The following is a 13,289-nucleotide window of genomic DNA, read 5'->3' as shown; positions in this document are numbered from 1 at the left end:
TATCTGATTTAACAAACTGATTTCAGTAGTTTCGGTATAATGTATTTTATGGAAGCACCAAAACAACTATAGCTTTCTTTTATTAATCTTTAATTTTATTTGAATTTTACAACTGCAGAGACATTAGGAGCAGCAAAAAGTAAATTAGCTGACGATAGAAACGTAATCACCCTGAAGTCACTCTCCAAAAGTAATATTCAACTACTGACCTCCATCGCTGAGGATATCATGCGACCTGTGCTGCTCAGGATTGTTGGGAAGCGTAAAAGTCGAGAGCTAATGGATAATTTGATAGATTGACCAGAGAGACAAGAATGAAATTTATTGTAACGAGATGATATTAAGATCACTTTAGATAGTGCAGTAGGTAACGGAAGATGGTTAGTAGTTAGGAGAAGACTTTTGGCCTGTTTGGAGGCGGTACATATTGGGAAAGCATATTTGATCCCCATATTTCAAGTTGGTAAGACTAGATCTTATTTAGTAGTCCACTGAATATTCGTACATTGTCGGTGTTATTGACTGTCTGCCAAATTGTGGAGCTAGAAAGTAGTAGCGTTTCTTCAGCTCTCCTCGTTTACAGATTGTATGCGGATTTCATGTCAATCGCTTGTCAATGCAGAGTGCTAGGTATCTGATAGAGTCGGTGAAGAATGTGCTGATTTAGATGGACAATGTGGAAGCGAAAGATTTTGCCATTTTTTGTGAATTCACACAGTAGAAATCAAGTATTCATATTACAATGTCGCCGAAATAAAGAAGAACATTTGAAATCAACAGGCGAGAGAAAAGGATGCGGAAAAGGTAAGGTGCTATTTTGGAAAATTAATGAAATGTTTTGCCTTTAACAGGACGAGGAAAACAAAAACAGGACAAAAGAAAAAGGAAGAAGGCCTAGAGAAGAAGGAAGTGTTTGGTAGGAGAAGAAAGGGATGTAGTAGACTATTATTAGATCAGATGTTGCGGTAGTGAACAGAGGTTCTGAGTAGAGCTCACACAGGAATAGCTACGCCGAGTGTGACTTGCCGGGAGTAGAGCCGGCGTTAAGCTGCTAGTAGCTCTCCACTCAATGGTTTGTATCTTCTTCACCGCCTCTGTCTGTTACCCAGCAGAACTGCGGCGGTGAAGTGGGACTACAGACTGGCATTGGGTAGATACCACTTCTCCCTCGGGGATAACCTTACAGACTACCTGACCTGCCTTTAACCTTCTACCCTCATATCTTTCGCTTGGATGACGGTGAACGAAAAATCTACAATCATTCTATTTATGTTTATGGCAGAAAAAAAAAAGAATTTTGTTTTGAAATAATGGCCTGAACATTATAAAAATACCTTTTCTACAACCCAGCTTCCGTTTCTATTTTTCTACCTCCATTCATGGTTTCTGCCCATGAGATTTTCTTTTTAGAAACCATCTGATTAGTCCATTCATATGTTATTTCCAACATATGGTTATTTTCTAAACTGAGCGAGTGCTAACTCAATTGCTTAAACCAATACAAGTGTTTTTTGGTATTCTTTTTTAGGTATTTCGACAGAAATATTCAATATTTATTAGCTAGAAATACCAATGTAATTAAAGTTATTTCAGTATCCTTCATTTTTAGAAAGATTTTCCTGTTATTATCAACACTTTATACTTGTTTTCTACTTGCCATTTTAGGGCATTTTTATTTTGTAAACACAAAAACTGATCAAGGTGGTTATTTCACTTCCCAAAACCCAAATAAATGGCACTAGGAGTAAGCTAAAGTTATAGAAATAAAGGAAATCGTAAAATAAAGAAAGCTATAGTGAGAATCTTTTCATGGGAATGCGAAGCTTAATGAATTTTTTAGTTCTTGGACAAAAACTGAAGAAATAATAAACAAATCTGGACATTTCTGGAAAGGAACAATTATTGTTATTTGTATTATTACACCATCCAAAGCAAATCTAGGCCCACGTAACTACCTCAAAAGGAAAACAACAACAACCAACTTGAGTCTAGGAAGAAAACACAGTGTTGGGTCTGAGCCACTTTTATGTACATCTGTCTGAACAATCTTAAGAAAATAAGCGAGCCAAAGCTTTAAGCTGATCCGAGCCTAAACGAAGCCTGCTTACACCCAAAACAATCCTCATAAGATGGACAGAGGCAATTCTCTACCGTTCTCACAAGCTCTACAAAGATGATGGGATATGAGCCCTATTTTTAAAATTGCCTCCTTCAACCAAGGAGAAGCCCAATGAGGGAACCAACCAGATGACTGAAAGAAGACTGTGATCTGCTAACGACTGACCATAGGCTCCGAATGAACATCTGGTTCTTGAAGAGTTGTGAGCATCTATGAATATGAATGCTGCAAGGCTGTCCACGTTTGGAAATCCAACATGTTGAACGAAAAAACACTTGAAGAACCAAACCTCTTCTTAAAATTTGTATTTTTTATCTATTTATTTTTTGTTATTTTCTTCACTTTTTGGTATAAGTTCTTAAAAATAACTTGAAGATAACAGAAGAACATCTTTCTGGATCACATTTGCTTAGATAAATCTTGGACGTTCAATGTGGTGATGTGTTCTTTGATAAATTAATATATTTCCAAAGATTATTCCTTAAAATTTACCAAAGACTACGTAGTCATAATAGACATTGTTATAAATCTACACGCATCTCTAAAGATGGACGCTATTTTAACTCAAAACAGAACACTGATTACAGAAGGGATCTGCAGAACTGGATTACAGTGGTTTTCTAATTACCTTTAATTGATTCACCCACGCATTTCAAGAAATATCTCGCTAACCCCATTACGTCATTTTGTATACGTAATTATTTTTCATAGATGAGAGAAATACAAAACGCACCCATGTTTTGAATCCTTTACAATTATGAATGTATTGGAAATTATGCGAATGCCACGTATTTAAGCTCTGACTAATCCGTCTCATACCTTAGAAATGTAAACGATTAGAGAATCATGACCAAATTTTAAATCACCTTACGTCTTCACAATGCCAATAAAGTTTTTTCCAGAATAAAACGTTGAACAGAAAACATTAAAGAACTTTGAAAATATTAAATGATAAGAAAGCAACAAACTATTTATGGAAGTTAAGTAATCTTTCGATATCATTTGCGTAGACACCGGATATCCGTGTGGTATACAGGAAAATAGATTGTACAACCGTTTAGATTTTTTTGTACTATTTTTAAAAATTATATTTTTTTGTTGTAAAAAATGTCAATTCGGAGCATAAAATTATTTAAATTTGACTGCTATCCGTATTGGTCAGCCACCTTAGCATTGCAGGCAATCCAGTTGCAATATCATTTCCAGATTTGGTAAACTAGGATTTCTTGGTTTTATGGGTGGATAAGACCCCAGTATTTGATTGTAGTGGAGGAACTCACTCCGTGGTACAACCAGTCTTGTACTATGGACCTCTGAGTGAAAACCATGGAGTATTTGCTACGAGATCTTTCAAGGAACACCTCTGGCTTCAGTCAGTCTCTCAAGAAGGAAGTCTCTCACTGTCCTCTTTCAAGACATCTGGTAGTTTCTGTCACTGAGCCTTGTGGATTAAGAAAGCATCTTTACAATGTACAGCTCATACCAGAGCAATTTTTTTAAAGTTTTTAAAATGGTGAAGAACCCATTTGTCTTTCTCTGGACGGTGCATCGCGTGCCTCCATGTTTGAAAATGGATGTGGGTCCATGGGTGTTATTATAACAGCGATTACTAAGTGAATCGCTAAGTTTTCGGAAAGCTGTTTCACCTAAAATTGCCAAAAACCAATACCAAGTTCGCCTAAGAAGTAAAATACTTTATTATCAAACTTAAATAATTAAAAAGTAAAGAAACGAGAGTCATAAAAATAAAAAACAAGTATATAGACTAATGTTCATGAAAAAAATAGTAAGTAATAAAACGGTTTATGACATTTCGGCAAGGAATATAAACTCGATGGAAGTCCAGGGTATGGCGCCTCAAACAACATGCGACCCCCATTTGATTCCGCACTGCACACTATAAACCTTGTTTTTTGTTTTTAACATAATAAAATGATTATTTTCTGATATAAGATGGAAGATAAATTGTTATTAAGTGCTCTATATTATGCAGGAATTAATATAAAATATAAAGTTTATTGCCGGTACTTGCTTATTTCATTTAGTTTTTGCAGCATCTTGTCTTCAGTCATTTTAAAAATAACATGCTAAAGTGTTGCTTAGATTCACACAGTCATTCTTAAGATTACGCACGGAAATTGAAACGAAAAACTTGAAATTACGATATAAATGATCAATATTAATGAAGCTTATTTGAACATGAGATTGACTAGAAGCAAACTGAGTTCTAAAATGTATCTACAAGGAAATCTTTAGTTGTCAAAACCTTGGATCAAACTTAAGAGAGCATCGGTAGTATTTTAATTTGTTTCAAATAAAACCAGTCCTGTATATCCCAACTTGGGACAACTTTAAGGTAAATACTTCTTTTATACCCTATTTGCGGATAAGCCTAATCTTTTTACAAAAGGATTTTGAATTGAATTTTCGTAGAAAAGTAATTTAAATGAAATGTTTCAACACAAATAAAATGATAAATAAACATTAATCTCTAAAAATATAAAAATATTTATACTCCTAAATATAAAAAAATTAAACTTAAGAATATATAAAATGAAATTCTAAATATAAAATAATGAAGAATATCCGCCGAATATTTAAGGATATTTTCAAAAGATTAGAGGATAAAAAAAAAAAAAAATGACTGGATGGTATTATAACATTATAAACAGATTGTTAGGATTGTGGCCTTGATTTAAGGTGATGGCCCCCTGTTCAGGTACGTTGACCTGGTTCAGGTATTCATGCACATTCTCCTCTTTGACTTCATCATAACTAACATCCAGTCTGGGAATTTAGTACTTTTTATTTTTCACATTTTGCATCATCCTAAACTTTATTGTTCTTTATTCTCAAGTTTCGCGACTCGATTTTTTTTTTTTTTTTGTTCGTTTGTTAGTAATAAAACGAAAGCAAAGCAAACATATTAATGCACTGAACTTCCAGAGATTTAATTTACTGACTTCAATTTATCCTTTTTTGAAATTAATTGAAAATATTTATTTAGCTAATTTTTAATATTTCAAACTACTTTAAAAGTCAAAATTAAATATTCTTAATAGATTAAATAATAATTTCGAAATTTATCAATAAATTTGGATATGGTGGTGTCGAACACTGCATTCCTATTCAAATGAATCTATTTCAATATTTTATATGCAAATCCAAAAATTAGTTGATCGATCGAAATACATTATTTTTTATTTGGAACTTTTTTCGGGTATAATTTGTTTTAGAGGGACTTCTCGGAGAGTGGGACTTTACGCATCAAAAATACGTTTTATTGTAGAAGATCTCTATTTATAAGCCTCTTTTTAAGTAAAGAGGATCTATTTAATGATATTTTATAAAACATCTCAGCTTGGAGAAAATTAGAATTTAGATCCTAGATTTTAGACAATTTTTTTCTCTCTATTTTTAGCGATTTTTTCAAAATGGCTTCAAGGTTTTCGTATGAATTTTGTCCCTTTTAAATGAAAGTTTTTTCTTTTAATGATCCTTTTTTGCAAATTTTAAGAGTAACAACCCCTAAATAAGTAAAATGATCGGTGCTTACAACTGCATAATATTAAAAGTACAGAGTGCAACGAGAAACTTTCTGAGTCCATCCGAATGAAGAAAACAGATAAACGAAAGCAAACTAAATTATTGCGAACAAGTTGCTGCGTTAGAAAACTTGTAAAATTGAATGAAATTCAACAATTAGATTTGTAATGGTTTCTGTATTTAAAATTTAGAGTTCATTTCCCTTTATTATTCATTTAAAAATCCTTAACAAAAAGTAAAATAAAATAAAAAATATCTGCTCGTCGAAATATTTAAACTTATCTAAAATTCAATAATATACCGAGTTGTATTATTCCTGTTGACCCAGAAAACACAAAGGCTCTTGTTAAAGATAATTGGATAAATTGAAATGAATTGTACTTAATTGTACAAATTATTCTCCAACTTGTCCATAATATGAAAATCTATTTTTATTATTTCAACATTAAATTCAAACGCTATTTTATTTTTTTTAAAGTTAATTTGGATCTCAATTTCTTACTCTTTCGTGTTATGTATGTAAACCGTAACTTAAAAATGAAAAATGTCAGAGAGAACCAAATTTGATGTTTCGTATAAATCAAAATCAGCCAACTGAATAAATGTACCTCTTCAATGAATAAATGTTTCAGTTCCTTTTAGATTTTCTGGACAACGGCTACATCGATTTTTCTTTAAAAATCTACTCAACGGAAATGTCATCTTACTGAATTGATTTTTCAAATAATTTTCTTTTTTTTATTGTGATTATAAAAAGATAAATCTAATTTGATTTTAAACTTTTACTTTCGAAAAATATGATTAATTGTATCATTCTGGAAGAGGAGGTGGTAGATCTCTTGTAAACTGTCATTTTTATGACATGTACGGTCCTATCACTGGCGTTCTGTTTAGAAGCGATGAAACCTTTTGTTCGAAGAACGCAAGAACATTCTGTACACTTGAGCGATCATTGCGCTCTGACTGCAGGTCATTAATACCGCCTGCCTAAATCTTTTAAGAAACTTCCCCAGACTGGTTTGGTACCTTCGCGCCAAACCAGCTCACTCAAACTAAGATGAGTTTTAAAGTTAGAAAAGTGAAATGAAGATACTATCTAACCTTGAACAGACCAATAACGTTCCGGCAATAATCCCGGGAGAAACTTTAGGTGGTAAAACTATTGCTGTTATATTTTTTTTTTTGTTTTTAATCAAAGTGCACTGGCACCATATTGCCATTTTCAGTGCACTATTGGTCTCTGGACGTTTTCTCTTTTTAGACACATTAATTAATGTGATATATTTTACTACTTAATTTTTTATGCAATAGAATGGGATATTCAAAATTACAGTTTTAGAAAATTGGCGTGAACTTTCCAAATTTCGAGCTCACCCTTCAAACTTGGCTTCAACTTCAGGAAAAAACTTTAAATATATCCTGGCTATCACGGAACTTCAAGTCATTAATCCATGAAGAAAGTTATTGAAATAAAATCAATAAACTCTGAAATTCAGAGTGATTGATCTACTTAAATGTAGATTATTATGGTTCAAAGGATCAAAAGTTTGTATTTTTATTCTCAAACATAAGCATAAAACAAGGATCCATAATAAACGTTCAGTGAAATTACATATTTAGACTTGACTGGTATCCAATCCATAAATTTTGAGTTCAATTTTAGAATTTTAGCGATAATGTTAAATTGTGTTGACAATGAGCATTAAATCTCAAACAGGATTTCGCTTAGATGCAGTTTCGAGGAAAATGTTTTCAATAAACGTTAAATAGATACTTTTGTGACACAAAGTTACAATAAAATTATAGTACTCAAAATGGGAGCACTTCTTTTTGGTCATTTTTGACCAAACTGTTGTCAGGAACTAAAATGGTAAATTTGCCATTTATACGATCTTCATATTTTGTCAAGTTGACCCCTGCCTTAGAGACAATTCTCAGCGCAATTAAAAAACATTAATTTGTGGCGAAATTAAAAAATATGAACTTTCAAGAGAATAATGCATACTCTTAATAGCAGTTAAAATAATAATAATTATAATAATAAACTAGAGGGCAGGGATTAGCTATGCGGTTAGCTTACTGGACTCCCACGCGGAGGTCCCTGGTTCGAATCCAGCTGCTGGCTCTTAGATTATTTTCTCTTCCTAGGAGCTTCTTACAGCTCATAGTCCGGCGATTGACAGTGTTGTCTGTAACTATAGAACACTGTCCGGAGGCCGGCAGTGCACTGAAAAAAGCTCCGGGCGCCAATAACCTCAGATGTTGACGCGCCTTAAATCATTTTTTAAAAAAATAATGAACTAGGAATAAAAACCTAAGTATCACATTAATTTCTTAGGAGTTTAAATTTCTTTAAATTTTTGAATTTTTACGCTTCTTCAAGTGCTCTCTAGAGGCAGGCATTTCACATAAACGGCTCTTTTGAAGAATGAATTAAGGTGGTTAAAGAGGAAGAATGAACTTTTTCAAAAAAGAAGATTTAAATTTACTAAAATTTCCGAAAAATTGCGAAAAATGGTAATTTCGATAAGAGATTTATCTTCCAATCAATTCCGAACGAAATACCAAATTGGTTTTCAAATTGGATACCAATTAATTTCTTTAAAAAAACTGATATTGTTAGAATATTCTAATTCGAGGTATGTCGCGAATTTAAAGCATTCTTTCGGCAAAGAGAACAATCAGCAAAACTAAGAAACCTTAAAGTTTTGTATGATAGTTTTGGTTTTCGACCGTTGTTAAGTGATGATTTTTGGGAATATTGAGGTGCGATCAATAAATTCACAAACTAACTTCTTTTCTTCATACAAACGTTTCGGTAAATATTATTACCTTCTTCAGGGTATGGTTATGTCAACAGTTATGATGATGTAGCCTAACATTAAACTCCACAAATTTTACAATACCTTGAAGAAGGTAATAAATATTTACCGAAACGTCGGTATGAAGAAAGAAATTTGTTTCGTGAATTTATTGACCGCATCTCGAAATTCCCCAAAATCTTGAAGTTCTGTATCATTAAGTAAGCTCTAGATATTCGTTTTTGAACTAAATACCTTTTTTTTTTTTTGCTCCGAATAAGTATTACGATCATGTTTCCTAAAACTGCTTTAATAGACTCACTCCTTCCTTCCAGAAATGTAATCGCAGGAACTTGACGAGTTGTATTTTGCATTTTGTAATCTCATGGGAACAAGAGAAATCAAGTTGCCTGAACCAGAAGTTAACTTAACTAATTTTATATATATAAAACCACTATTTTGAGATTCTCTCGTAAACAGTTTTAATCGTGGTAGCACTCGTTACCAAAAATATAGAACTCCAACCTTTATTCAATATATTTATCCAGAGGAAAAAAAGATTGTGGAAAGATGCAATTCCTAACTCTTGCACAATATTTCCTTGGATTGAATGAGTTTATAAAAATGGCGAGCTTAAATAAAATAACTTAATAGGAAAAGCTGATTCCCTAAAAAGCTCTTTCTATTTTCAATGACTCTTTTTAGGTCTCATCATCACACCTGACTCTTAACGACCAAAATCCTTTAATCCTTAATACCCTCCCTTTAGGTTTCTTCACGGATTATTCACTTTTTTTTTTTTCTTTAGATCCTTTGTTTGTAGATGGCTCTTAAGTTTTTATTTAAATTTTGTATCCCACTGGAGTGTTATCAACTTTTTTTTGTGAAGAGTTTTTTCAACAAAATTCGATCTAGAGAACTCTTGAATAGTTGGTAATTCCTGCACAGTACCATTCCAGTATACTAACCCTTATGTTCGTTTTATGTTTAGGTGAATTTAATTGTTGTTGACATTACTTGTTTTTAGAATAGTTGAGATCCGTAGATACCATCTTACTTTATGGATTTGTCAGATTGTTTCGAAAGTGGTTTTTAATGTTTTTTTTTTTTTCTAAACTTTCTGTGCATATTAAACTTTATTATTTGGATAATTTTTCTGGCAAAATTCAAGTTAAAATTTACGTTAAAATGTTTTTATGTCAGCATCTTGAGTAATATCGTGTGAGTATTCAATCGATATTGTTTTAATTGAAAGAAAAAGTGATTTTTTTTAAAAAAAAAAATTTGCTATTGATAAGAATGATAATGTTTGGGCGGACAGTTAGTGAAATTTGCTAAAATTCAAGCTAGATAAAGGAATTGAAGGAAATATATTTTAAAAGGAGAACACGAAGAGGAACACTCCGGCCGGAACAAGGGAACATTGATTGCCCACACCACCGCCGCTCCGGGGGTGTGAGGAACTGCACCTTTCGCAGTATCCACCCACCGGAGGGGCACGAACTCTTCTTTGCCGAGGAGGAGTTCTTTTTTTTACTTTTTTAATTTCAAATTAGTCGCTTAGCAATATTTAAGTGAGCTGCACCAAAATTGCACATTATTTCCTTGAATAGCTGCAACAGAAATAGCTGTAAATAGTTGTGGACGGTCTCGGCGAAGGAATAAGAGATTATAATATTAGTGTCCATCCTTAGTAAGCTAGTATCCAAGCATGAAAATATGGTGGAGAGAGCAAAAAAAAAAAAAAAGTAGCAGATGATTTTGCGCAGGCGCCTGTTGTTTAATAAAGAGTGAGAAAGTATGAGTGAGTGAGAAAAAAAGAAGAAGTTGATAAATGTTCTGCCTCCGGCCGGGGGCGGCAGGCGGGGGTGGCAAAGTTAATGTATTTAAGCTTTCTTTCTCCTTTTTTTAAAACATTTATTGATCATTTCTCTTGAATTTGCTTTTTTTAACGCTGATTTTTTTTTCTGATTTTAATTAAATTAAAATCAGAACCAGATAAGATTTATAAAAGCATTAGAAGTGATTCTTTTTTATTGACAATAATTAAACTTAAATAGAAATAAAATAAATCTAAATCTCAAAAATCACACATGTTTATATACAGAAAATAAAGACAAACGTGTTTATAGATAACTATAACTGGTAGTGATAGATAGCAACAAATCACAAAAAGGTAAATAGAAACAATTTATTTATTAAGAATAAAGTTATAAGAGAACTAATTTAATGCAGTTAATGTATAAAAGTTAAATGTTATTTAGTGAGAAGCATCAGTGTAGGGGTTAGAGGTTGTAAGGTCACTGACCAGGGGGTCCCTCGGCGGGAGTTGAACCACGTGAAACTTCTCTTTTTAATTCCTATTAATAGATTATTTAGTTGTATAGGTCTGTACAACTATTACTAGTTAAAAAAGGGTATATAATTTTCTTTTAATACAGTGGACATAACACTGTATTACATAATACTGCATGCAAGTTATTAAGTTAATGCCCACAAATTTATCATTTAAATTCTCTGACCGTTACAAAATGTTAAACGTAAACAGTGTGCACTTTAGTGGTAAAAATTAAATTTAAAAGGAAATTTGACTGCCATGCTTTTTTATAAAGCAAATAAATAAATGGGGTTAATTTTATTTATAAATGGATTACATTACCTTAATTATGGTTTGATTTTCGCTGCAGTTGATCAAAGGAAGAACCTCTTTATCACGCACAATGTCACAGAATTGATAGTAAAAAATGAAATAACCGTTTTAATTGTTTGAGTTTTACTTTTAAAAAAATAATAATAAAATAAATAGATTTAACTACTTAACAGTTTATTAAAATTTGCAATTAAATAACACTGAACGCTTTGTTTTAAAATTTGTTCTTTTTTTAAAAGAAATAGAAAAATTAATGAAAAATAACAGAAAAGAACCAATCTTCCGAGACTTAATTCAAAATAAATATTTTTTTTTTTTAACAAATATTTAACAAATTCTCAACTACACTACGAATTTATTCTTATTTTTTATTAAGCCGATATTGTTCTTTGATTTTTCCTTTATTTATTTATTTTTTTTTTACAGGGAAAGATTTCTACTAAATCCTCAAATATTCGATAAGTATAGGTTTCAATTAAATAAAAATAATAATAATAATTAAAAAATATGTTAATATGTGTTAAGAGAGGGGCGCTTAGTGCTGACACAGTTCACTTGGCAAAGTATTGTGGAGGATTGTATGTGCCGGCGGTGTGTGGAGAAGAAGTAGATGAACCACCACCAGCCAAACATAAGAGAGGAGAACTCCCCCCTCCAAGGGGGTGGGGAGAGTGAATCTCTCTCTTTGGCCCCCCACCACGTGGTGAGGCGCAACGCAGCTCTCTCTCATATTCTACTAACAATTCTGAAAACATCAATCTATTTGTTTTAGTAGCGCACCACCACAGGGGGGGGTCTCTCCAAACCCGCCGCGAGTAGTCGGCTGCAGGTGTGAGGTACAAAGGGGGATCAAATATCTACTCTACAGGGGCTCAAATTCTCTTCTTGCTCCGCAAGGGCGGTTAGCTGATATTATTTTTTTTTTTATAAAAAATACATTAGTATCATTTTAAAAAATAATTGAAAATGTAAAAATTAACATCTTTGTTTTTTTTTTCACCTTACAAATGAAAATAAATCAATATTAACTCATCTACTAAGCTTCTCCGTGAAATATTGGTGAATATTAGACTTATGAGCAATCATTTCGGAGCCCAGGAGTTGTCACACTGGAGGCCAAAAACTTCCAACTACACTTACATCCCTCTTCCATTTCAGTTTTACCGCGTGAATATGGTCCATTGTTCAGAAGAGGTGGTGCTGAGAGGTTGCCAGAAACTGCAGACTATGGGAGTTTCTTGTTCGCGGAGTACTCTGAAAGGGAACATTCAGGATGCTTGCTCATTTAGCTGAATAAATTTTGATAATCGCAAAAACCGTGAATGGACCTTGCACCATATCATTTGCCCATCATCATTTTTTTTTTTTTAAAGTTGAGTGATATTTGTTCCTGACTAAGATAATCTATTCCTGCGGGAGACAACTATAACTCGTGCACTCTAGACCATACTTATGAATGCAGAAAACTTGAACTGAAGGAGATGAGAGAAAAGTTAGTGAGTAGATTCAAGTTCCAATTTTGTTTTTATAAAAACTATTAGGTTTTGAAGAAATATTAAAGACAAAAAGATTCTTGAAACCATGCTAATTACTCGCAAGATCGATTCAGCGCATTGTGGCCCCTGCGGACAGTGTTCTCTCGTTACAAACAACTCTATCACCGAACAGTGAGCTATAAGAAGCTCCTAGGAAGAAAAAATCTAAGGGCCAGCCGCTGGATTCGAACCCGTGATCTCCGTGTTGAAATTTAGTATTCCCTAACCACTACAGCAAATCACTTCCCTTGTAAATTATTATTGTTATTAATTGTATCTCAATTGATTCTCAGACTTTGCTTTGAACACCACTGGTAAAAATATACCACGATACTGTACCATGTGTCATTCCACATGGGTGATAAATAATAAATATAAGTATAAAATATCATTTCTGTATCCGACACTTCTCCTGTTAAAGTCGTCGTGGGCCATACTGCTGTTCTCATCCAAGAACATCGTCTGTCGCTTCTCTCAGCTTCTTCAGTTCCACTGTCCACATTCATACATGAGCAATGAGCGAAATAAGGTTTTATACAGCCTCAGTTTCGACGATCAAATCGGATTTTTCATTTGATGACACAAACCTAAAGTACAAATTATTTGGCAGGCTCAGTTCTTGCCTTGATTTCTGCTAA

The 13,289-nt window shown here is 32.9% G+C and overlaps 1 protein-coding gene across 2 annotated transcripts in view; it reads right to left on the bottom strand.

The window, feature by feature from the left end:
* Positions 1–13,289, bottom strand: part of Tet (Ten-Eleven Translocation (TET) family protein) — a 220,386-nt gene that overhangs the window by 32,906 nt on the left and 174,191 nt on the right. Inside the window, exon 1 of one of the 2 annotated variants that reach the window (XM_074133407.1) lies at positions 11,126–11,738. The exons of the other annotated variant lie outside the window; for it this stretch is intronic. The gene's annotated coding sequence lies outside the window, so the exon portion shown is untranslated. Of the gene's footprint in view, positions 1–11,125; positions 11,739–13,289 lie in introns of those variants that run through there. 2 annotated transcript variants of the gene reach the window in all.

This window comes from Rhodnius prolixus, unplaced genomic scaffold (genome assembly GCF_049639745.1).
Source record: "Rhodnius prolixus isolate KJV_2025 unplaced genomic scaffold, Rpr scaffold_1, whole genome shotgun sequence".
Lineage (NCBI taxonomy): Eukaryota > Metazoa > Arthropoda > Insecta > Hemiptera > Reduviidae > Rhodnius > Rhodnius prolixus.
Note: the sequence above shows the minus strand (reverse complement) of the source record. Positions and strands in the feature narration are given on the sequence as shown.